The 26,062-nt window shown below is 38.9% G+C and overlaps 1 protein-coding gene across 1 annotated transcript in view; it reads left to right on the top strand.

The window, feature by feature from the left end:
• Nucleotides 1–4,987: 4,987 nt before the first annotated feature.
• Nucleotides 4,988–26,062, top strand: part of Osbpl3 (oxysterol binding protein like 3) — a 144,598-nt gene continuing 123,523 nt past the window's right edge. The window contains exon 1 of the mRNA XM_026400221.2: nt 4,988–5,023. The gene's annotated coding sequence lies outside the window, so the exon portion shown is untranslated. The remainder of the gene's footprint in view (nt 5,024–26,062) is intronic.

Below are 26,062 nucleotides of genomic sequence, written 5' to 3'. Positions count from 1 at the left end.
ATGCAACCCCCTGTAGACTGGTGAGGCATATTTACTACTACAATCCTCTATCTATCTTTCTTTCTTTTTTTTTTTGATCAATGAGAAGGCAGGCATTGGATTTGTTCCCTAAACCTTAAATTGATGATGGTGAATTTTTTCTTTTTTTGTCTGTTCTGCCATGTTTCAGCAAAGATCACGTGAGTGGATTAACGTGACTTCAATAGAATTGGGCCCCTTCTTTCAGAGTATTAAATTCCTCTTTTATCACAAGCAGTGGGCCTATTCAAGTATAGAAACTGGAACTTTCTAGAACATTTAAAATAGCAGTTCTACCTAGTCGGTCTTATTTGACCTTCACAGTACTGGGCAAGGCAGAGAGAACATAACTTATTTCATTTATACTGATGAGCTGCCAGACCTGTAGATGTGACTGGATGAGTCCAGAGTCTTGCCACTTTGATTGGTCCAACAGACAATGAACCCAGGCACTAGCAATTCAGAAGGACAAAGATAATTTATTTAAAAACATAATTTAAACAGACCAAAGGAACTCCATAAAAAGAAAATTAAGAGAAAACAAGCTGGATTTTCCCATAAAGAAACAAAACAGCATATCTTCAGTGAACAATAACATTTTACTCCTAAAAGGAAATTAGGTAAGGAACCAAAGGCGGGGGGGGGGGGGGATAAAAAATTTTAGAAAAGGCCACATTCACAAGGAAAAATGCAAAGAATCCTAAAGTTTTAAGTCTAATAATGAGACCAGCTTTACAAGTACAGTGTCATCTTTGAGAAGTGGGTGTCCTGTGTGTGCCAAAGACAAAGCAAGGAGTCCATTTGTCAGTTAGGAGATGTGGAAAAGGTAGTAGAGGTTCCAGTGTAACAACAAATACATGGTATGAACAGATGGGAAATAAAGCCTGAGTAGAGAAAATGGATGAAGGATTAGTTTTTGAAGATAGGTCCATTCTAGTCTGAGTGGTCTGATTGTTTAGTGAATCAAGCAATTCTGTCTTTGGGCATCTTGTGCAGATATGGATATATCTGAGAAGAATGGAACAGGGTTAGTTATCTGGTAAGCAGCTGGAACCCTGGAGGCAGGGTCAGGGATCACCCTGGGACAGGCTTTGCAGTATTTCTGTTGCAGGACAGTTTTATGTAAGTCTTCATGATGCCACAGGGGGTCATGGATGATGGAAGTCAGCACTGAGTTCATACCCAGCTGTTGGCTGTGGGCCACCACCATCCTATAAAGAATCCCCAAGTATTTTCCATGGAGATGGATCCAGGGCCTGGTAGAAATGGATATTTTTATTAATGATCTGGAATATGAAGTGAAAGTGGAAATTATACTTTTAGATTGCAGATAGTACAATAAGTTGGTAAATCAGAAGTAGGTGGGAAACAGCCTGAGCTCATAAATATAAGGACAGGGATATCTCCAAGAACTAGTTGGAGCACAAAAGATCTATAAGGTCACAGTGACCAAGCTGCACAACAATAGATATGCTGAAGGAGCTTAAATGATTATATATTTTTAAAAACATTGCGTCTGTACACCTTTATTGAATGTCAACTCATGTGTCAAACCCCTTAATAGGTCTGGTGTACAAAGTGCCCACCTTCATGGAGTTTGCATTAGAAACAAATATTTATGCCAGGTGTTAATAAGTGCTATGAAGAACATTAAAGCATGGCTAAGAAGGTTGGAAGGTATAGATGACCAGGAGTGGCCTTTTGATTTTACTTAGAATGGCTAACAACCAGATCTCTGATAGGTGACATTTGGCAGAGACCTGAAGAAAGAGGAATCACAGACTTCACAAAAGTCTATGTAAAGAGTTATCCAGGTGGAGGAAATAGGAAGTGCAAAGACCTCGAGGCCACCCCAGTAGCCTGTTCTCCATAGAGCAACCAGGGAGCATCTTTGGAACAGAAGCCTTATGAGGACAAGAACACCCTCTGTCTCGTCTACCACTGTATCCCCAACAGCAGAAAAATTCTCAGCACATTGTAGGTGTTCAATCTATTTTTGTTGGCCAATAAATAAGTCCCAGAATAACAAAGTGGCAACCAGTCTCATTATGGGAAAGGCTTTTTTTTTTTTTTTTCTTATTGATGGAGAATTAACTGGTGAATTTGGTACTGGCTTTAAGCAAATTAATGAATGAGCTATAACTATTTATTAATTAAAAATAACTTATGGGGAGCCTCTTATATGCCAGATACTGTTCACATGCTGCCAGTATGTATAGCCATGAACAAAATAAAATCTTTGCCTTCATGAATCTTCCACTGTCTAAAGCACATTATGGACTTTTGAGATCATGGTTATGGAGAACGTAAGCTCATTTCCCTCACCTTCCTTGTGTCCTCCCCCTCCACTTAGATCCAACCCTTTAATACTATCAGCAAGAATCCTTGGCTAGAAGGACTACTTATAAGACCCAATATGATTCTTAGTATGCTATTTTGAAAATACCCTTTCAGAATGTCTTCTACCCTTATAATTTTCAGATATTGTTGATTAGTCACCATTTTCTTGTTTAAACTTACAGATTTGAACTTAGAGAATGTCAATGCAGAATAACTTTTTATTATTTGTTTAGGATCTGTCTTAGTCCATGTTCTGTTGCTATTACAAAATACCTGAGATGGGGAGTTTATAAAGAACAGAAACTTTTGGCTCACAGTTCTGGAGACCAGAAAGTCCAAGAACATGGCATCAGTATCTGCTCAGCATCTGCTTGGCATCTTGCAAAAGCCTTTTTGGTGCTTTGTAATATGGTAGAGGGTATCACACGGTGAGAGAGCAAGCATGCCAGCTTGGGTCTCAGGTCTCTCCTCCTCTTCTTAGAACATCATTAATATCATCATAGGGATCCCACCATTCTGACCTCATCAAATCCTAATTACCTCCCAAAGGCTCTACCTCCAAATACTATTAATATATATATTTCTGGATAAATTTTCCAAAACTTTCAAATCATAGCAGGATCCAAGTCTTTAATTCTCTTTATTGTGATATTAAATGGAACCTAAGCTTATTTATAGAAGATGGGGTAAGGAGAATTGCAGGACTTGTCTTTTTGTACTCCTCTTTCTGCCACTTTTCCCCCTAAGCTGTATGAGAGAATTGTTTAGACAGCACTGAATAATTTGGAGGGAATGGAGAAAGTACTGCTTCTAAATACTTTCTTTGCAGAAGAAATGCCCAGGTTAAGTGGGTCTGATGTGTTTATATAAATTCAAGTCATGTAAATGATTCTTGGCATAAGAGTAGCTGTAACAGCCTTCATAATTATACAGAACTTTAGAAGCTATTTTTGTTTGATGATTTACCTTAGAACTGGAAGGTTTTTACATCCTTATGGAGAAAGGATTAAAAAGCAACAGTCTTTCTTGGTGCAGAGAATAAATAATAACTTCATGTCTAAAGATAATTTCATTTGCAATAATGATACTCCAGAGTATTTGACTGAACGCATTTTTCAGTGCTGACCAGAGCAGCTGGATGGCTTCTGGGGATTGGGTGGTGGTTTGGCTTGAGTGACTGTGTGTCTCACATGAAATCCATAACTCTTAGAGAAAGTGGAATACCATGAAATAGGCAAGAAGGTCTGGGAAGGAGAAGTTTCATGTGGCCGCTACCTTGTGTTACCCAGACCCTTTCTCCAAGTATGTTTAATATCTGAGGAGTTATCTCAGACTGTTTATCACTCCTGTTAGATTGATTAGCATGAAGGTTGTTTTCTTCAGGAGCTGTTCCATCTGACATTGTGTAGCAAAAGCTGTCCTGGATTACATGCTACATTCTTCTAGGTGATGAAGTGTCAGGTGGCACTGACCAGTTTTGAAATGGAGTCTCAATTGTACCTTGGTCTAAAGTGACTTCTTTTTTTCTTTTCTCTTTTCTTTCTTCCATTGATTCATACAGCATCTATTGAGCACCTACTGTGCCAGGACCTGAAGTAGGTAATATACAGATCTGCAGCATCTGTATAAAGTGATCCTCCAGAAGTGAGGTATAGCTCATGCATACACTCAGCATGTATGAGGCCCTGGATTCAGTCCCCAGCACCCCAAAATAAACAAAGTGAACTTCCTTCCTATGAGCGACTTAATCAGTGATAGAATCCTGCTACTTCCTAATGTGCCTAATTATTTTTCTGATTATGTATTTGGTTTTCATACTGAGAGTAATAACAAATGCTCAATTAATAAACTTATATTTAAAGGGAATATTGAAAGTCTGATCATCATGCAATAGACTTGCTGTTCTTTAATTAGAAACATTTAAACCCAACTTCTGAGCGACCTTTCCTGCAGGGATAGGAAATTAGAGCCTGCTGATACAATTTTCCTTGAAAGAAACCTAAAGGATGAGTTGCTTGGTTTGGAAGGATTTGAGCTAACTCCCTAGCAGAGCTGACAAATGGTTGGATATCAAGGATTGAGCTGTAGATGTTTGCCAGAGGACTTAGGATGATGAAGCCAACTACTCCAGTGAAGGTTTCAATCTTTTAATATTTTAAGGGAGTATGATTTTGAAAAGCCCAGAGTTAGTTTAAAAAGAGATGTGGGAGGGGAAGAGATAGTGGGAATTGGGTGGGAACCCTGATGGTGGTGTTATTTATAGATTCAGCTAAGGGTTTGCATACTATTAGGGCCAGGGAACCCTGAAATGACCTCACCTTAATCTTCATAGTGTTGATGTAATGCAGAGAGCTAAGAATGTTGTAGGATTTTGCATAGGGAATATGCATATGCCTGGCATAATTTGTATTGAACTAGATGAACAATTTAAATATCTAGTCTCTGGAGTTGGCTCAAACAAGAGTGTTTCCTTATCAGTAGAGCAACATCTCAAATTTCAAACAATTTCAGGTTATTCTTCAAAGATATTGGAAGTATTTCTGAAGTCTACTGGTACACACTGTATCAAGCGACCTAGATAACCAAGTCTCTGGTGAGCAGTTACATGACGTTGGGCAAATCCTGAGTCTCGTGGGACTCAGTTTCTCCATCCCTGAAATCAAAGGTTGGACTACTTACAATTTGCTTAGCTTCTTACTCACACCCAATATTAACCTTGCTGTTCAGAATATTGTGTGCCATTCTAACGTTTGTGTAGTTCAAGTGCCCCTGTCCATTGCTTCCCAAGGGTTTACTCATGTCTGAGTTCCTTTTTCAAAGCTTCAGGGAACAGCCTGGAGGAGGCCCCTCCACATTCCCTCCTGTTCTTTCTTTTAGTTATTCAGGAATATAATCCAGTTAATAGCATCCCCAAGAAGTGTTGCTATCAACAACACCAAAGCTCTCTACAGTCTCATTCATGTCTGAATAAAATAATTCCTTTTGATATTTTTTTTAAAAAGTGAAAGCACTTGAGGTCTCACTGAAAGTGTTTATTTATTCATACTGAAAGGTGCCCCGTGGGTGTTCCGTCTCATTCTGGAGAGCCTGTGAAGCAGGTTTATGCCTAAAGTGTTTGTCCCTGTTTATTTGTATTTGTTTAGACTGAAATTAATGGAGAGTTTTTCTTGCAAACAACAAGGACCATTAAAATAGGTTTCTCCCTGTGGTGCTTTTGGTCAGCCCTTACATGGAAAAAAAGAGTAAAAGAATATATATATATATTTTTTCTCTAAGCTCAAGGTTTTCATCTTTACCAATAAACTGGGAACTGAGGGAATAGAAAGACAACCTCTGTGTGTGCTCATGGTAATAAAGTTTAAATCATAAACACTAATGGTCTTTTGGCTTTTGCAAAGTGAATTTCTTTCCCAGAACCCAGCATGTTTTTGGTTTTTGCATCTGCATGGGCTTGTATGTACATATGAATAGTATTTAGTGACCTTTTTCTTTTCTTTTCCTTCTCATTCCCATCCCCCCCACCCCGCCCTTTACTGGAAGAAACATGACGTTAAATATAAATTCTTTGTAATTGAAAAAGTGATTTTGCTTTTCTTTTTACTTGAGCAAGGACTTGCTTTTATTTAAAGGCATTTTTGTTCTTAAGAAACTTGATAAAAAGACCCCATAAGGGTTCCTCTCATGTTAGGCCATTAAAAAAAGATTTTTACATAAGATTTTGATTGATTTCTTTCATAGTCTTTTTCTAAATTTCTTTCCTCACATTTGATTATTTGATCTCTTAATGCCACAAGTCTCAATAATTGGTGTCAGGGAAGGGGTTTATTTTTTTCCTTATTGGAATTTTGTAGGGAGACTGTTGATTTGTATGTTGAACAAACAAATAGTAATTGTGGGGATTTGATATAATTTCATATAAGTGCAACTTTAATCTACTAATTAAGATTTAATGGGATTGGGAGTGTAGCTCAGTGGTAGAGCACTTCCCTAGCATGCATGAGGCCCTGGGTTCCATCCCCAGTATCTCAAAATACATAAATAAATAAATAAATAAGGTTTACCATTATGTAAATATAAAACTGAAAAAAAAATTTAAAACTCAACATTCAGTCTGCTTTGATTGATACTTGACTTTTAGCTGTTGGACATTGAAGTTTAAATTGTGTTTTGTGCTGATTCTGGTTCCAAATTCCGTAACACTTTAATTCTGAACAGACTTGTTCTTAATGGCCTATTTTCTTTCCTTTTACGCTCTGATGAGATTTTGATTGATCTTAGACCAAAGTTTCACATGTTTTTTGTGTTAAACTAATCATTTCTGCTGTGCTCCTTTTAGGAGCTTCAGTGAGTTTAACTTTTTCTGTCTATGTTGAATTTCAAGTCACAAGTAGTTAGAAGGACTTAAATGAATAGTGAAACAGGCACTTTGATTCTTTAGAACTATCCTTTTACTGGTATGTGTGTATGTGTGTCTCTATTTTTGTGTGTATGTGCCTAAGTGAGTGGATATTTGTTTCTGGAGCCTTGATTGAATGACTGATGTTTTTCTGATTAAGAAATGCAATGTGACCATGTTACGAGTTTCCTTAGGAACTTTTGTGCTGGCACTCCATGATGTTACTGAGTAAATAGTTTTTATGGTCTAATCATTTATAATAGAATTTCTGTGGGAAAAATGGATTGTCAATTCCAAGCAGTTGATTTATAAACATGTGTTTGAAGCATAAAACATTGCTTCGCTGGAGACTGTTTGAATAGTCCATTTGGAATGGGGCTTTGTTTCAGTTCCCCTGAGTCTTCCCTGGTTTTGGTTCCCATGGAAAGCAGAGCCTAAAGCAAGGATTTGGGTGGAGGTAGTTTATTTGGGAGGTGTTCCTAAGAAGCCTGTAGGGGAGCATGGAGAGACCAGGGAGGTGGAAAAGTCCATTTATCAGAGTGTTGTGAAGGTTGATGCTGGAAGTAATCTGATTCCACCTCCAAATTCCTTCTTTCAAAAGATAAGAACTAGAGCATTTACAATTACCCTTTATCCCCCTGTCCTGGGGGCAGGTTCAGACCCTGGGAAACAAGAGATGGGATCTAGGCAGGTAAAGAAGTGAGGCATGGTTGGGATAGTAGACATTCTTTATTCAAGGGCAGCAATAGTCCCTGGCCATGGCTCAGCTCTAGCTTCAGTTCCATTTAGCCCCCTGAGCCATTTCCATAGGGCTTTTTTATATGCAGGCCAAATAAGGAAGGCACCTTGCCAATAGGTTACATAAGTGAGCACATGCTCACAAGCAAATGTTTATGACCTTGAGTAGATACACTGAGTCAGGGTGTTTGTGACCTTGGCTACATACAAAAAACATATCCCTCAGGAAGCATCCTCAAGGCTACCCATCTTGGGCCTGCCCAATGTCCCCAGTCAACGTGTGCCCTGGGCAATTTGTGCTCCACACTTCTGAGCTGTACTTGCCTTCAGGCTGGTTGGTACCCGGCTTCAGAGAAGGCTCCAGAGAACAAAAGAGACACCTGTACTTCCCACTGTGGCCATGGCTAAAATCAGAGCTGGACTGAGGAAACATGACAAGGGACCTCCAAGAGTCTTGGGGCCAATACCCAAAATGGAATGATTATGTACAGTAAAGCCAATCTACTTAACCGAATCAAAGACTGTGTTTATTGTAAGCTCCACCATTAATTTATGTACCACTAAAAAATAAAATGGACTGCTAAGGAAAGAAAATATGTTGCCAAGTCAGTCTTAATTATGAGACACTCAATAACAGAGATATTAAATGTGGGGAGAAGCATGTTCTAGAATTGATGAAACACAGTATACAGTAAATAATATGAAACTATGCTGTGGGTCTGTATGTCCTTTCATGGAAAGCTATCTGGAATACATTAAGTGAAAACTGCAGGTTATAAAACAGTATGTAAAATGCTGTTCCATTCATATGAAGAAAAAGGTGGATAAATTCCAGGTGGATTTATACTGAATTGCTAACATTTATTTTCCCCAGCATGGTAAGATGATTAACAATATTTCCATGATTAGAATCTACATAGTACCGTAAAATTAACAAATAAAAAAATATAGAGAGGTCCAGAGAAATCATGGTTTGTTTCATCTGTTAGTAAACCATTGACAAATCATGAAGGTCAGGTCTAAACCCCCCTGGATATTGTTCAATTACTCACTGTTTCTGTTGACCAAGGAGCAGCACTGGCATTAGAAACAGCTGGTTTCCTCTGATGAATCATATCCAACCATACACTTTGTATACACAGAAAAGCTTTTTCCTGGGGAATCCCGCTAACTACCTTTCCAATTAAGATGCTTCTAACATCTTTCCCCAGTCCTTGATAACAGAGGGCTTAGTAAGACTAGCTGACTTCAACAGGCAGACAAATATGTAAAGATGCAGAATTTGGATCCTGAGACCTTTAGTGGATGACTTGGAGATTATTTACTCAAAGAAAAAAGCTGGAAACTTCCTCTTCTGTAGAATGGATAATAGTATGTTAGGGTTAGAGGAAAGAATCTTACATATCATCCAATGCAGTACACCACCTGGGTCTGTAATCTATATAACTTTACTGGCAAAAATCATTTAGCCTCTGAAAGGTTTTTCAGAGACTCAGTACCATTGCATCCAGCTCATTCCAGCTATGAGTTTTCAAGTTGTTAGAAGGTATTGTTTGAATGATGAAGTTCTGTTTGCTTTTATTTCTACCCATTAGCCTTAGGCCTCCCTTCTGAAGTAGAGTAAGTCTGATGTCTTCTATGTAGCAATACATCAAATATTTCCTCTGAAGCAGAATAGGTCTGATGTCTTCTGTTCAGCAATACTTCAAATATTTGAAAATAGAAATCTTGTCTTCTCTAAGCCTTTCTTTTTTATGTTAGCATTCTCAGACTTGAAACCACTGGAGAATTTTCTGTCTCATCTTCAGTAGCTCAGGGAAGTTGTGATTCTATATAATGTGTCCTTGTTGTTAGATCTAACTAAAGGAATTTCCTGTGGGCCTGTGAATTTGCTATATGGTATTTGATGAATTTTTTAAAATTTCCATCTTTTATTGCCAGTAAAGTATTTAGAAATGAACACTATATTTAAAAAGATACTTATTGTTCTTAATGTTTAATCTGTGATATATTCTCTTGCATCTTTGACATAAAGTAAATGGAAGGGCTTTGGGGTTGTTTACTGTCTGCCAGTCAACTGTCAAATCACCAACACAAGTACAAAGTCTGGTGCATGGGTAGTATGAAATGAATATATATATATACATGCACACACATATTTCAATTGAATATACATATGTATTTATACATATACACACATGTTACTTGTGTTCAGATCATAGATTTAGCATGTAGTTTACATCTTTTTTGGTGGGGGATTGAACTCAGGGGCACTTGATCACTGAGCCATATCCCCAGCCCTATTTCATATTTTATTTAGAGACAGGGTCTCACTGAGTTGCTTAGCTCCTCGCCTTTGCTGAGGCTGGCTTTGAACTCTTGATCCTCCTGCCTCAGCCTCCCAAGCAGCTGGGATTATAGTCATGTGCCACCACACCCAGCTAGCATGTAGTTTATTTCTAATGTTCAAATTTCGGGAATTATTCTGCTTTCTACTTAGAAATAGTGACTCCCAGATATTTTTGGCAGTATTTGGCCACTTCCTTTCCCACATAGGTAGGGAAGTTGTTAGGGATAAAGCATTATGTTAGAAATGCTCCTAAGAGAGTCATTTCTTGTGAGTCACCATGGCAAGATATTTTCTGTGAAATTAGAGTTTGTGACTTTCAAAGGCAGCCTGTGGGGAATGACGTGGAGGTTCCTGGTGCTTCACCAGAGCCAGGTTGCACAGGTCTGTGGGCTGTTACCTTCTGTAGATTGTTGCATTATGCCTAGAAGGGTTTGGTTCAGAGAAATTCCTGTCTATCTTCTTCTCTGCTTTAGTACATTTTTGGAAGGAGGATAGTGAAGAGAGATAGAAGGATAGTGCATAGTGCTATCCTGCACATTTGTAGGAATTCAGTTTTGATTTAATTTTTAGAATCCTAATAAATTAATCCTGTAATTTACAGAATTATAGGAGTCTTTCTTAGAAGAGTCCTTGGAATCTTGGGGTTCACCAGCCTGGGATGGGTCAGTCTTCTCTACTACACATTGACTTGATCATTGTCAGGGGTGGGGAATCTTGACTTTGTTTTTGGATAGCTCTAAGTCTTGCTGGAACTCAGCAGTCCAGTCTCCTGTTGAAAACTATTTTAGTGATTTAGAGATATGAAAGGGACAGGAATAATAACAGCAACACTCATCCTTTTTATTTTGAACACAGCCAGAGGGAAAGCCTTTGTTGGATGCCTTGCTGGGTGCTATGCGGAAGAGAAAGAATGAAGACAGTTCTGATCCTCACAGTGCTAACCATATAGATGGAGTCAGTTCCTCTCTCTTTCCTCCTCTCTCCCCCTCTCACACCCTCACATCCCCCCACAACCTGCTACCATAGCTCATGAATCCAAAATATGTGAACAGTGACGTGAGCAAAGAAGAGGAGGGAGGAATCCTACTGCCTGGAGACTCGAAGGTGGACGGTGAACTTGCCCTTCAGAAGTGGGCAGACTCTTGTGGTTGGTGGACTTTGGTTGCTTGAGAGTCCAAAGTCCAAAAACTGTTCTATAACCTTCTTGTTAAGCTAATCAATTAGTTAACCTTAGCCTATTTAATTAAAGAAGATATTTGTACTGAACAAATTAACTGATAAAATTAACTGATTTCCTTCAAAATGACTCATGTCTAGAACAAGGTGTTATACGGAACTGCATTTTTTAATACACTGAATTAAGCTTACTCTTTTAAGTACCATGGCAGTTTTTTGTTGTTTTTTTTTTTAAATCACCATACTGATGAGGGTTTAGCACAATGTAGAGCATACCTAGCATGCAGGAGGTCCTGGGTTTTATCTCTAGCATACACATACACACACACACACACACACACACACACACACACAGTGACCCAAAATTCACCTCCCATTATAGGTGGAATCTGTGTACCCACTTCTTGAATATAGGTTTGCTTGTGACTGCTTCAACCCTTAGAGTAGGGCAGAAATAACTTTGCGTGACTCCTAACACTGAATTGTTGAAGGTTGTGCAATTTTTGCCTGCTTCCCTTGGGCCACTAGTTCAGGGGAAGCTAACTGCCATGCAGAATAGGAGTACTGTGATGGTCAACGGTCGATGGGTGTAGGTCAGTGGGAGAGCACTGAAGGCCCTGGGTTCAATTCCCAGTAGAGGAAAAAAAAAAAAAAAGAAAGAAAGAAAGAAAAAATGACTGAGATTTTCATTCCAGAGAATCCATGAATAGCTGCTCTAACCTACAACCTCAGCTGAGCTCCCAGCAGACAACCAGCGTCAATTAGCAGCCTTGTGGGGAGCCACCTTGGACACCCACCCTGCTGAGCCTTGCCATGATTTCAGCACCACCTAGATTCTGACGGCAGCCAGTTGGGAGACACTAAGTGAGAACGGCCCAATCTTTCCTGAATTCTTGACTCCCCAAATTAGGAAGCAAATAAAATGTTTGTTTAAAGCCATTAAGCTTTAAAATAAAAATATTTAAAATTGAATGTAATTCGCATCTCTCTCAAATGTATTTTGTACCCTACTTATTCTTGAACAGAGCCTAGACATAGTTAGAATCTCTTATGAACAGTGAGAGTCTTACAGTGTAATTAATGCACTTATGTCCTCAAGCTTTAAAATGAGTGGCAAAGGGACTCTAGACTGCTTAGCTTGTCAGAGTCTTAGGTGTACTTCCAGTTTTTTTTTTTTTCTTTACTTGCTGCCAGCAATCATTCCACGGTGTCTGAACATGCCCCCTTCAACATGTTTACCACATTTGAAATAATTGTATTCTAATTCAGGTATTACATTTTGTGCAGAATGTTTTCAATGAATATTTAGTGAGTTCTTACTTTGTGTCTAATATTATTTGATATACTAGATGAGATGCTGAACTTCAAGAAAGCAGTGATTTTTGTCACCCATGTGTCCCAGTTCTGAGAATAATAGTTGATGTTCTGTAAGTCTTTGTTGAATGAATAAATGTGGCACACTGTGTTCGGTGGTCAGAACACAGACTTGAAATAGATTTTGTTCTTAGCAGAGCAACAAGGATGGAGGAAGAGCTGGACTCTTTTTTTAATATTTATTTATTAGTTTTAGGTGGACACAATATCTTTATTTTTTTTATTTTTATGTGGTGCTGAGGATCGAACCCAGAGCCCTGCGCATGCCAGGTGAGCGCGCTACCGCTTGAGCCACATCCCCAGCTCGAAGCTGGACACTTTGTTGTGGGAGAATGAATAAATTAGGGGGAGGTATTTATCCTGGGGGGGTGAGGGAAGAGTTGCTTAAAGAAGTAAAGGATTACCCTGTGGAAGAGAACTGGTGCTACTTAGAAATAAAGTATTTTTCTTCTTTGTCTCTTTATTATCAAGTTATAGGAAGTATCAAGTCTTAGGAAGATATTATCATCAAATGACCTGACAGGAGTAGGTTTGGACATACTCAAATACAAGAAAATATCCAATCCTAGAATTCATCAGAAAAAAAAAAAATCAAATGTTGACCACTTTGGGTCAGAATTATTGCTTCTTACTTCATGGTTTCTAAAATATTTTTTGACAATAACATGGTAGGTGTAGGTTACTCATTCATTTAAAATGTCAGTAATAGAGAGGACAAGAAGGACTTTATGGAGGAGTTACACACCTTGCCAGATGAGAAAAATACAAATCCGACTTGTAGTACAAACCTTTGGGTAAAAGGGCACACAGAAGAGCCTTTGGTGTTCCATGTCTTTTAAGGGAGAAGAGGCTCAAAGTACTGAGATTTCAAATTCTTATTTGTATTTTTATTTTTTTTAAATGTTTTATTTTTTAGTTTTCGGTGGACACAATAACTTTATTTTATTTTTATGAGATGCTGAGGATGGAACCCAGCACCCCGCGCATGCCAGGTGAGCCCATTACAGCTTGAGCCACATCCCCAACCCCTCAAATTCTTATTTTTAGAACATGAAGTTTCAGTCATTGATCAGGTTAAGTTTAATGGGAATGAAAAAGACTTTGAAGCTCTGATTCAAAGTCTCATGTGAAGTTTAGAAAATGCTACAACCATTTTTGTAACCAGAATGTTGCATCTTAGAATATAAAGATTCCTGCTGCCTCTGAAATTTTTTGTGTTTTAAAAATTTTGTTCTTTTGGATACACATGACAGTAGAGTGTATTTTGACATAGTACACATACATTGAGTATATCTTATTCTAATCAGGATCCCGTTTTTGTGGTTGTACATGATGTAGAATTTCACTGATGGTGTATTCATATATGAACATAGGAAAGTTATGTCGGATTCATTCTACTGTCTTTCCTATTTCCATCCTGCCTCCTTCCCTTTATTCCCCTTTGTCTAATACAAGATTACTTTATAATCTTTCCCCTCAATTTTTTTTTTTATAAATTATCCTTCAGTTTAGATTGACCAATTTTAAATTTTGTCCTTAGTTTTCGTTGCCTATTAAGGGGATTCATTGACTATTTTCCTCCTATTTGTATTGGGAAGACTAATTAATTAATGGATTCTCAATTCATGTGTTGTCTCTTCTAGTATATGTTTAATCTGAAACATAAGGTAAACTTCACAGGCTGAATTCTCAGGTGGAGTACAATGATAAGTGGTAAGAAGACTCAGTGGACTAACCCAAACCATACCTGCTTAGAATATAAGAGTGACATTTTTAACAGTCCATCCTGATTTATTTTATTGACTTGTAGTGAGGATATTATCAATACCGGGAAATGTGAGAGCTTTTCTTACAGTCACATTTTCATTTTATTGAATTTTACTTGCCTGGTTTATTTCAAAATTGAATCTATTTCTTAGCATGACTCTAATATTAGATGGTTTTCCTTGGAGATATATATAGATGCAGAGTTATAGTGCTAACCCTGACCTTATCTAGTTTAATGGAACTCTTCTTAGAAAAGTATGTTTCTACTTGGGTCATTAAATTATCCCACAAAAGCAAAATTAGAAACGATGCAGGTAAGAAAGGAGATGGTACATTCCTGGTAATGAGTGTGGTGCTTTCTTGCAGGGAAGGTGGGGGTGGAGACAGTGGAAACGACAGTGTTTTCAGATGTCATTCCAGATGGGTTTTCCAAAAGGAGAGACTATAAAGATCAATGAACCTGGAAAATCCCAGTCCTGACGCCAGCAATTACAGGAATTTGTATGCCTGTGGGAAGAGAATGAACTTGCAACTGGTATTTTCTACTTATTATTAAGAGAAAAAGATTCTACATTCTCATTTGTAAAACTTGAAAGATTTTAAAGAAGTGTAGCTGGGGTTTGAGGGAATTTGTGACATCACAAAGATGTGAGAATTATTTGAACCGATTGATTCATCAGAGAATAGACACATTTAATATTGGATTGCCCAATACAGGTGTGTTTTGTAATGCTGAGACCCAGTCTGAGGAAATGCAAACTGACATTTGTCATACATAAATGGTGAGACAGATCTGGCACAAACATTTGATAACCATTCTTGTAGTCCTCGGGCTGTTTTCTTTAGTCATTTTCAACAAATGTGTCTTCAGACAGATGTGTTCACATCTGTGGGGATGAATAGGTCCCATTTTTTTTCTGCCCCCTTCCTTTTTGTTTTTTAAATGACAAGGCAGTGAACCTGCTGGTTACTAAACACCAGTGTAACTCTCCCAGAGGGCCAGGAAGCTGGGCCTGGGAATGTCACGAAAGGGTATATTCTCCTGCTCTAGAATCTTCAGAGGGGACCCAACTTGAAGCTAGAAACCTTGCTTGCTATTTTTTATTTTTTTAATGAAATGGTTAAGTAAACAGAATGAAATGTTTTCTGCCTTTCCTTTCAGCCTCTAAGATTGAAGCAGACAAGTACAGGTCACCTCTGCAGAATGAGCATCCTGGTCTTGCTCACTGTCGTGCCTTGCTGTGGTCTGACAGAGGGAATTGGGATGGGAGGAGCCATATTCTCAGCATGAATATGACCAGGGAACCATAGAAGGGTATATAAATCAAAGTCCCTGGGCTGCCATAGCCAGGCTAGGTTACAGAGGGATTAATGGCTTATAGCATAATTTAATAGAGGAAAACTTTCTCAGGTCACATTTTACCTGGATGTTTCTTAACATCTTATCCCCCGAGAAGGAGCAGCAGTGCTGCCTAGCTCCTTAAACTCTAGGGTTGTGCAGTTTATAAGACAGTCTCGTACCATAGCTGCAAAATCTGAATAGTAGCAGGTCTGTTATTGTTGTTATTTTTCATTAGCTCATTTGATGGCAAGATCGGCCCCACCCTGATTTGAGACTATACATCCTACTTAATAGAGATGTTCATACATATTTATGTGTTTGGCTATGAGGTGCTGGTCTAGGTTCTGCTGGGTGTTATACAATATATGACATGTATAACCTGATACCTTTTTAAAATTTAAGGAAATCTAACAATTCTAAATATTTCAGGGTCTTAAGTTTTCATAAAAGGGATTGAAGACTTGCACCTAATAGGAAGGAAAATGGCCACAACCAGAGAAACACAGAAACCTCTCTACTTTGTATTTGTCCCAATTTCAAGTTTTTGGGGATTCTAAATGCTCTCTGATTAAGTAGCTGAGGTCTGATTTTCTATTCTATTGGTGGGCAGTGTGGATGACAGTGGGCCAGAGAAGTCTCTGTGAATGTCTAAATGCAGGAAGTGACAGAAGCAAAGTGTCTGTGTGAGAGGGAACAGACCTGGCTCTAGTCCCCTACCTGTGATTTAAGTTTGGGCTATGGTCAGGAGCAGTGGATTTTAGTTGCATTTAGAACTATGTGTTGTTTATATTGGTTGCTTAAAAAATCTGTATTTAGATTGACTATTTAGTACTTTTGGTCTTGTTCATTCCATGTTGTATGAGTTCCATTCAAGTAATTCCATTAATTTCTTTATAAAGCTCTGAGATATAAACTTCTCTTGAGATAGTGTGAAGGGGAGGCTACTTGAAACAGTTGGATCCAGCAGACATTTCCATTGATGCCCCAAGTGTGTGGGGCAGATGCATGGCAAGCCTTGTGGAACAAACTATTCCTTCTTGTTCTATTATATGTTACATAGAACAAGATACAGCCCTGTGTCCTTGGAGCCAGCCTAGCTGCATTTAGGATAAGTGAAGAAAAATGTGACAAAGTTGGAGAAGAAAAACTGGGTCATAACTTGTGAGAGAGGACCTTGAATGCTACCACTATAGACTTTTTTTTTTTTTTTTTTTTTTTGGTGCTGGGGATAAAACCCAGAACCTTGTATATGCTAGGGTACCCCTCCACTACCCCTGAGCCACACCCCAGCCCATGACATTATTTTGTACATCACTGGTTTATAAGTTTGGCATGTAGAATTTCATACAATGACATATTACCTCCAAATAACCAAGTGTACTAGTGCTAAGTGAGCTCTCTTCTACTAGATGCTGTTATAGACAAGGGGAAATAGGTGCCAAAGTTAGAAAAATTTAAAGGAGAGAATGTTAAAGTGGACAAAAATATTCATTGTTATCTCTTTTTTGTGTTTGAGAATAGATTGCCCTTACTTGCTTTTGGTGAGGGGACCACCATGCCCCAGCTCATGGACTGAGGAGCTGTAAGAACTCAGCTAGTGCTCTGGTTAAGAAGGAGTTACTTCAGGTCTCTGCCAGAGGAGTGGCATGATCAGGGCTTTAGGAGGGCTAATTTGGTTACTGTGTGTGGGATGCTTTTGAGTGGGGACGGCCCAAGCTTGGCAAGCTAGGCAGGAGCCGTTGCAGTCTTACAAGCTAGAAACAATCCTTGCCTCCTGAATCTGTCAGGTAACAGTGGGGATAGGAAGAAAGGAATGCAGGCAGCAGAGACTTTAGGAAGCATCTGAGATGCATTAGATTGCTTCTGCTACTCTCATCTTATTCCTCAAGGGTACTTCTCAATTGATAAGAAGGAAGACCCAATGAGGAGGAGTTGTCTAACAGTAGCCTGGGTTTCCTGATATTTTTGGTCTACATATTGTATGTTGTTGTCTACCTGAAACTATTGCCAAGACTAATAGAATTCTTCTTAGAACTAGAAGTATTGAAGAATGGTGTGTGGGGTGTGAACATCCAGCTCCCTACGGTCTCCTGCTTGCCTTTGATCCCTGAGTCTGCTCTTTTCCTCTGCTGTGCCCATTGGGGACTCTGCTGATGGACATCCCCATTCACTTGTTCTCCCTCTGCTTGGTTTCAGTGACTTCCCACACCACCTCAGCAAACCCCTTGTGGCCACACCTTAATACTTTCACTTCTGTGATGGTTATCTCTGAAATTCCCTTCCTATCTTAGCCCTGTATTTCCTAGATGCCTATCTGCTCTCACTCATTGAACCTGTTCTTCAGACTAATTACGAACAAACGTATTCCCTTTTTTCTCAGTCTGTGTGATTTATACTTTCTCCTCTGAAGTGTCTGGATAGTTAACCATTTTGATGAACTGTCACTGGTACCAGTAATTTTTCTCACCCCGGGTATTGTGTACTCAGATCTCTCTCCAACTCAGGTTCAACCCAGAGCCTACTTTTGTCTTTGTATTTACTCGTTAACTCTGATTATTTTCTCCCTTACAAACTTATGATTTAATATTAACAGAAGCCCTTGATATTACTTAGAAATCTTTTGGCAGATGCCATTTCTGTACCAGCTATTTTACACTGTAATTACTACTTTCATATTATTACTTCTCCCAGAGCCAGTAGGATTGCAAGTTTGAGACCAGTCTAGGCAACACAGCAAAATCCTGTCTCGAAATAAAAAGGGCTAGAGATATAGCTCAGTGGTAGAGGGCCCCTGGGTTCAATCCCTAGTACATCAGCAAGACAAACTTTCCTCTGCAGTTTCATTTTCAGCCTTTGCACTTGTCTTCATTTCATCTAGATATAGAGGATACTTGGAAGAAATAGACCAAATTTTATTTACAGTCCATAGAGTTATTGATTTCTCTCCCCTCCTCAGTAATTAGATTGAGACATTCCATTCTGTCCTAGCTACCTCCCGTGGCCCCCTGATGATATCCTGGCCTGTTTATAACTTTTGTTGACTGCTAGGATGATTTTAGGCTCAAGTAGCAGAAAACCCAAATCAAAAGAAGCTGCATAAAAGAAGTATAGAAGTGAGGCAGTTCCAGAGTGTCTTAATTTGGTGGCTTGACACTGCTATTAAGCACCCAGCTTACTTAGTCCTTCCTCCCTGCTATTCTCAGCATTTACCTACACCCCCCCAAACATTCCCCAGGGTCCCACTGACCAGGACTGCGTCATATGCACTTGCCCAAGCTAATCAATAGCAAGGGAATGGGCTTCCCTACAGAGTTAGGGTTGTTAAGATTTACATCCTAAACAAACGAAACTCCTCAAGTATGCAGCTTCCCAATAGCTAAACAAAACTGGAGTTTTAGAAACCAAGAAGCACAGAGAGAATGGCTATTGGACAATTACCAGAAGATTCCACAACCATTTCCTCCCTTCTGAAAATTGCTTCCTTGAATTTGGACAATGATTTACTTCCTTCTCTGAATATTCTCCATGTCCTCTTTCCTTCATTGACTTTTTCTCTTTTTTTTCTCTTAAATCTTGGCTTTCTTGGTATATTGACCTCATGTCTCTTTTTGTTCAGTGGTGGCCCTTGGGTATCTTAATAATTTCTGTGATTTCATCTGGTATGCTGAGGTTTCTTAAATCTGCATTTCTCATTGACCTCTACCTCTTGAGTTCCATTTGTTTTCCTATTTGTTTTTGTGTTCTGTGTCTTATTTAATTATGTCATTCACTATGGTGGATGGATACTGTTGCATCCCATCATGTACTTTTTCCTTAGTAACAGAATGCTTTCTTCCTTTCTGTCTTTCCTGGGTACATTATGTCGAAAAAACAAGCACCACACAGTAGCATCCTATTGTCCAGTTTCCCTTGCAGCTGAGTGTGGCCATGTAACCATGGTCTGGCCTATGTGTGTGACTTAGGAGTACTGTATGAGACGTCCAGGTAGGCTAATAAAAAGAAAGCTGTTCAGATGAGATGTATGCCCCCTTGCCAATTTTTCTTCTTTTGGCTTTAAAAGTTGATGACCAGAGTTTCAAAAACTGTCTTGTGCCCTGTGGTGATTGTCTGTCTGTCTATCTATCTATGTAGTACTGGGGATCAAAACCAAAACCTCATGCATGCTAGCAAGGGCTCTATCACTGAGCTATATCCGAAAACCTCTGAGATGATCTTGAAGATAGAAGTTGGGGCAGAAGGATGCTGGATCATTTGTGACCATTGAGCTACCTTATCAATTTTGGAATGTTTACCTCTGGATTTTTATATGCAAATATCTAAGTTCAGGCTGCAATGGCAAAACACTCTGAACTGGGTAATTTATGATTAATAGGAGTTTATCACTCTTGATCCTAGGGGCTGTGAAATCCACAATTAAGAAGTGATAGATTTGGTATCTGGTAAGAGCTCTCTGCTTCATAGATGGAGCATTCTATGTGTCTCCACATGGCAGAAGGGCAAGACTGGGGGGCCTCTTTTATAATCCCCGTCATGAGATTATGACCCAATTACCTCTCCAAAGCCCAACCTTCTGATGCTGTCACATTGGTAATTAGATTTCAGTGTATGAACTGAGGGAGTGGGGGACACAAACATTATAGCAGCAAGTGAGCCTTGTCTATTTGGCCTACAATTTGCAGTGAAGGGTGAGGGGGTGGGGGATGTCTCTGTTAATTGCAGTTAAATGTATTTCCTAACATACAAACATTTCTATTCTTGTTACATAGTTTAATTATTCTATATATGGGTAACAACATGGAAAGTGGAAACTCATGTTTTACCTATGGGACTATCACCTGGAACTAGTTTAGAGAATAATTTGACAGTTAACTAAGTAGCTTGGTTTAAGATGTTTCATAACTTATTGTACCATAAACCTACAGTTCTATTTTCAGATGTGCAAAAGTGTCATATATCTGTATTGAGAGGTATGTGTGCTTTGTTCACTGTTGTGTTGTTTTCAGAACAAAAGTGGAACCTAAATGTACGTAAATGAGATGGATAAATAATTGTGGCTTATTCAATCAACTGAATTCTATAAAGCCGCTAAAATGAAACAACTAGAATTACCTGTATCATTATGGGAAAAATCTCAAAAATAATGTTGAGGGCTGGGGATGTGGCTCAAGCGGTAGCGCGCTCGCCTGGCATGCGTGAGGCCTGGGTTCGATCCTCAGCACCACATACAAACAAAGATGTTGTGTCCGCTGAAAACTAAAAAATAAATACTAAAAAATTCTCTCTCTCTCTCTCTCTCTCTCTCTCTTTAAAAAAAAAGAATAATGTTGAGCACAAAGGCCAAGTTTTGGATTATATACCACTTATACAGTTAAAAAAATTAAATAAAAATTGATTCATTGAAATTCTCCTCTATCACAACTGCTCATGCTGCCCCTTCCGGGGATTTATCTTTCACTTGCCATACTGTTAAGAACTCAATCATTGATCTTCCTGTTCTATTCTTTCCATTTTAACTCACTTTTGACACTGCTAGCAAGCTACCTATCTTCTTTAAAACCCTGTGTTTCCTACTTCACATACTGTAATGAAGGCAACCTTTTATGGTATTCCAGATGGTTTCCAGAATCCTGTCCTTCACATCTTCCTGAACCTGTTCATACCTGCTCTCCAGCAAGCCCTATGCCCGTAGGCAGTGTCTGTAACTAAAATGACACTCCCTCATGCTTGCTTTCTCCTTTGCACCTGGCAGAAGCCCAAATATAAACTTTTGAAACCCAGAACCAGAATCCTTTCTCCAGAATCCTTCCACTTTCCCATTCTAGGCAGATTTGGTTACTTTTCCATATATTCCCAGAACTTAATTTTCACTGGCAGTATGGGCCTCGGCTCATTGTATTACACATTTGACCTTGTTAAGAGCAGGATTTTTGTTTCATGCAACTTGAGGTCCTGGAGCACCTTTGACTGATTTTAGCACATAATTTGGAGTCATAAAAAGTTGCTTTTTTTTTTTTTTTTGGTAGATTGAGAAAGGAAAAGATAGCTTTAAATTACAGTCTGTATGTACTTCCTTTGAAAATTTCTTACATACTTGAACACACTGGACATCACGGGGAAGGCCTTTTCAAGTTCATTTTTAATCAGAACCGGTGGCTTAAGGACCCTTCATTATAAAGTTGATAGAGGTTGTATTTCAAGAAAGAGAGAGGAAGATTGTGCTGGAGATAGTCAAGTTAGCTTTCAACTAGGAAAAATCTGACAATGAATTAAGTGGTGACAAAAAGATTCCTTCTTGAAGACTATATAGGCCTTCTGGTTTTGGTCTTCCCTCTGCTCTATTAAAGTAAGTCATTCTTATTACTTAAAAAGCAAATATCAGAAAACATAAAATAGAATATATAGAGGAAAATTAAATGTTGGTGTTTGGGGGGAAATTTTTCCCCCTGAACAGATAGAGTAACATGAAGAAGGGATCTTTCTGTAATTGCTGTTTTGTAACTTGTTTTTAAGCTAATGTATTGCATCAACCAATTAGACTGCATCATCATTCTTTTAAAATTGAGTCAGAATTTATAGTCTTAATTATTTAAATTTTAAGTATATAACATAACCACCTCCCAAATCAAGATGTAGAACATTTCTAGAACTAAAGGCTTTCTGTAGTTCTTTCATGGTGATGGAACAGTTTTGAATCTGGGTTGTGCTGGAAATTATATCAATTTATACATACTATACAATTTTATGAACTATACACAATACACACACATGTAACATACATTCAATGAGTTCATTCAAAGCTAATGAGTTTCTGGGTAAGCTCTTTAGCTTACTATAATCTTATCAAACTATGTAGTTCGGTCTAATTATATTGTACCCAGTGTTAATTCTCTGTTTCTGTCTATGGCGACATGGAAGGTGCTACCTTTGCGGGTGCTGGGTAAAGGGTACACTGGATTGCTCTGTACTATGTTCACAACTTCTTGTAAGACAATAATTACTTTTAAACTTAAAAAACTCATTGTTTGGGGCTGGAGTTGTGGGTCAGTGGTAGCGTGCTTGCCTAGCATACATGAGGCACTGGGTTCAATTCTCAGCACCACATACAAATAAATAAAATAAAGATCCATCAATAACTAAAAATTTTTTAAAAAGCCCTTATGTTTGTTTTACTATTTTAATGGATGTCTCATAAGTGCACCACGAATTAGTTAACCAACTTTCTATTCATCTAGGTATTTTCTTGTTGGTTTGTTTGTTTGTTTTACTAATACGGACTACTTAGTGATAAACTACCTTGTACATATTTTTCAAAAGGGGTCTTAAGATGAAAAAAGCCACTGCATTACTCCTTGCCACAGTCTGGCTGGGCACAAATCACAAGCCACTCAAGCAGGAACAAACTTTATTTCCAAACTCCACCAGCACACTCCCCGGGAACTCTCCCCAACCATCCACGCTGCTCCTCCAGGAACATACCACACACCAACCGGAACTCACCAACCAACGGGAACTCTTCAGGAATCCCCGCGAGAGGTCAACAGGAACTCAATGGGAACTCCTCGAGAACTCAAAAGTCATCATCTTAATGGCTCGATGGCGTCACCTCTCAACCACTACTTCTGGCAAAAATGCCATGCGTCATCCCGACTCGGCTGTGGCCCTCAACAACTCCTGTGATTCATTTTTTGATGGCTAACATATCACTTTTAAGACCATGCATTAGATAAAATGAGGCAAAACTGCAGGAGGGATCATTAAGTTTCCCCCAGAGAAAAGGGATTTCAGCAAAATTGTCATATCTGGCTTTTCCATCTGTCTCTCCAAAAGTCCAAGCATATGGAACCCTGAGCCAAGGAATAGAAGATAATAAGTGAAAAGTCAGCCTAATTCCAACCCAGGCCGTTACATTGTTTCTCAAGGGTGAAATATGCCTAGAAAACATTCATTTACACCTCAGGTAGGCGGCAACCTTGGCTTCACAGTCTTTATTTAGATGATAAAGCCATTTAGCAATATGCTGTTTCCCTGCTGTTGTCATCCTGACTTCTGATGATTTTCAGAAGACTGGCCTGGCCACAGGCTGAGACCTGAGATATTACTATTTTTGGTAAATCATGCATCATATGAGGATTGTTTTCCATTTGGGCACAGCAGTTGATGAAGGTGTTTTGCTTGTTTTGTTGACAAATACTCAGCTCACTTATTTTCTTTTACTTAAGATTGTGTCTTTGATCCAAGGAACTTGAATATTTGTCATCAAAGCTTATAATTTAGACACATGATAGGATTATAATGAAAGGCTCCTTGCTTCTCAGTGTCTTGCAAAGACGACTTATACTTGTCAATAAGATCAGTGTGGCACATGCTGTGTTTATCTGTGTGATTTTTGAATAAAAAGTTGTTGAGTTGATTGATGCTGGTGTTTTTCAAATGAGGCCTGTATTGAAGTGGTAAGATTTAACTTTTCAGATGAAAATATGCTATCATATGATGTTTTTTCCATAGCTTCCAAGCTTTAACTCTTGGCTCCAGCTGAGAAAATTAATTTGTTCTTAGATTCTTGTTCTTAGATTCTTTAGGCCTGTTATGCATTGGGTCTATCTACTTTCTCCCATAGAATGTTTCTCTGTCACATTCTCTCCCTTCCTTCTTTCAAACATTGCTTTTCTCATTTTATCCATGTGACTATTTATAGAACAAACTGATGTGATGCCAACAAATAATAGTATTTATTGTTTTATCCTTTCTATTTATGCCACATATAATATGTATGTATAAGTATGAATATCTTATATAGGTATGTTTTACTAGATATTTGGCTAAAATCCAAAATTTCACAGCAAAAGCAGACAGATATGAACTTTGTGAATTGCCCTTAAGTTTGCTTTTCTCAACTGGGTATGTCCACATCCATTTCTGATCAAAACTGGGAGCACAGGCAAATACTTGCCTTGATTGGAAGGTAAGACCAATAAACTATGGAGAAGTCAATCTTCTTTCTCTTTTATATAATCAGCTTCAGATTTTGCTCAATGAATAGTTTTCTTTGGGAACAGAAGCTTAAGCAAAAATATGATTAATGATCTAAGTATGTGTCTTGTGGGGTGAATCAGGCTGGGTATTAGACTAGTCTGTGCCTGTCAATATCCTTCATGTTGTCCGCATGGTTTTGTTCTTCTCATATTCTGCTGCTTCTTAACTATTCATACATTTAATCTACTGTTTTGCACCTGAGCTTATTTGGTCAATGTGAAGCCTGAATCAGAACCCCTCAAGAGAACATGTTCTAAAGCAGGTTTGCATCGTTGTTTTTAACCTTCATAGGTCTCTTTCTAGTGTCCTATTATACTAGGACAGTGTAATAAATTGTCAAGCTGAAATGCCTCATACGTGACTCCCTTTTGGGGAGCTTACAAGTGATACTAAAGATCCTTCCCTGCTTGAACATGTGTAATTGAATGCCCCTGTTCTCTTTAGTCTCTGTTGTAACCTTGAGCAGTGAAACCCCCTCTCAGCTGGGCCCCAGTTTGCAGGCATCTGCTGGCTTGGCCTGTTATTACTCTGTGAATCATTGCTGGCCTTATTAAACTATTTTGGGCAGCAGCCTTTCCATTCTCCTCCCGTGAACCGTGAACCGTGAAGCCTGGAGTTGCAGCAGCAGCAGCCTCAGGTCCATATGGAATTTGAATCTGAAAGGGAAGATGGTTCACTGGTTCCTAACCCGCAGTCTACCTCTCAGAACAGTGAGGTGGGGAGCTGGTCTGCTGGGACCAATTCCTGTCTTGAATTTTGTTTGTTTTAAAAAGTGATCTCGGAAAAGCCATTCTTGACTGGCATCTCAAATGTTTGCATGCCAGGCCGTGTGCTGTGAGTTTGGTCCTGCTATAACAAAATGCCTTAAACTGAATGGCTTATAAACATCAGGCGCTTATCTCTCACTGTTCTAAAGGCTGGAGTCCAAGACCAAAACACCAGCAGGTTTGGAGCCTGGACTTGTTTCCTGGTTCATAAATGATGCTTTTTGCTGTGTCTTCACAAGGCAGAGGGACCAGGTCCCAGTTAGGGGGCCTCTTTTCTCAGGTCACTGATCCCATTCATGAGGTCTTTGTCTTCATGACTGGATCACCTCCTGAAGCCCACCTCCCATTGCCATCCAATTGGTAATTAGGTTCCAGCATATGGATTTCGGGATACAGACCTCTTTGTTGTCTCTCTCTTTTTTTTTTCTCTAGCATATTCATGATCCTGGTTGTGTTGGAGGTGTTCTCTCTCTTGCATTCAGACTGCCTCAGTTCCACAGACCCACAGTGTGAACCTGGGCCAGCAAAAGCAGCACAGGACCATGACAAAAAGGGGTCCTACATTCAAGTCCCAGTGATGTGGGGCAAGAGACAGAAACTTCAGTTGCCAACGCTTTCAACAGAGAAGAATATACCCAACCTCACATGGTAGCATAAGGACTTTAGGACAAGACATGCAAGAATCAGTTTGTGGGAAAAACCTACCAGGGGTTAGAACCAGTCTATAGAGAAAGTCTTCTGGCCTTTATTAAGGAGAAATT

Source organism: Urocitellus parryii, chromosome 3 (genome assembly GCF_045843805.1).
Source record: "Urocitellus parryii isolate mUroPar1 chromosome 3, mUroPar1.hap1, whole genome shotgun sequence".
Classification (NCBI taxonomy): Eukaryota; Metazoa; Chordata; class Mammalia; order Rodentia; family Sciuridae; genus Urocitellus; species Urocitellus parryii.
The sequence above is the reverse complement of the archived record's forward strand: the minus strand, read 5'-3'. Positions and strand labels throughout refer to the sequence as shown.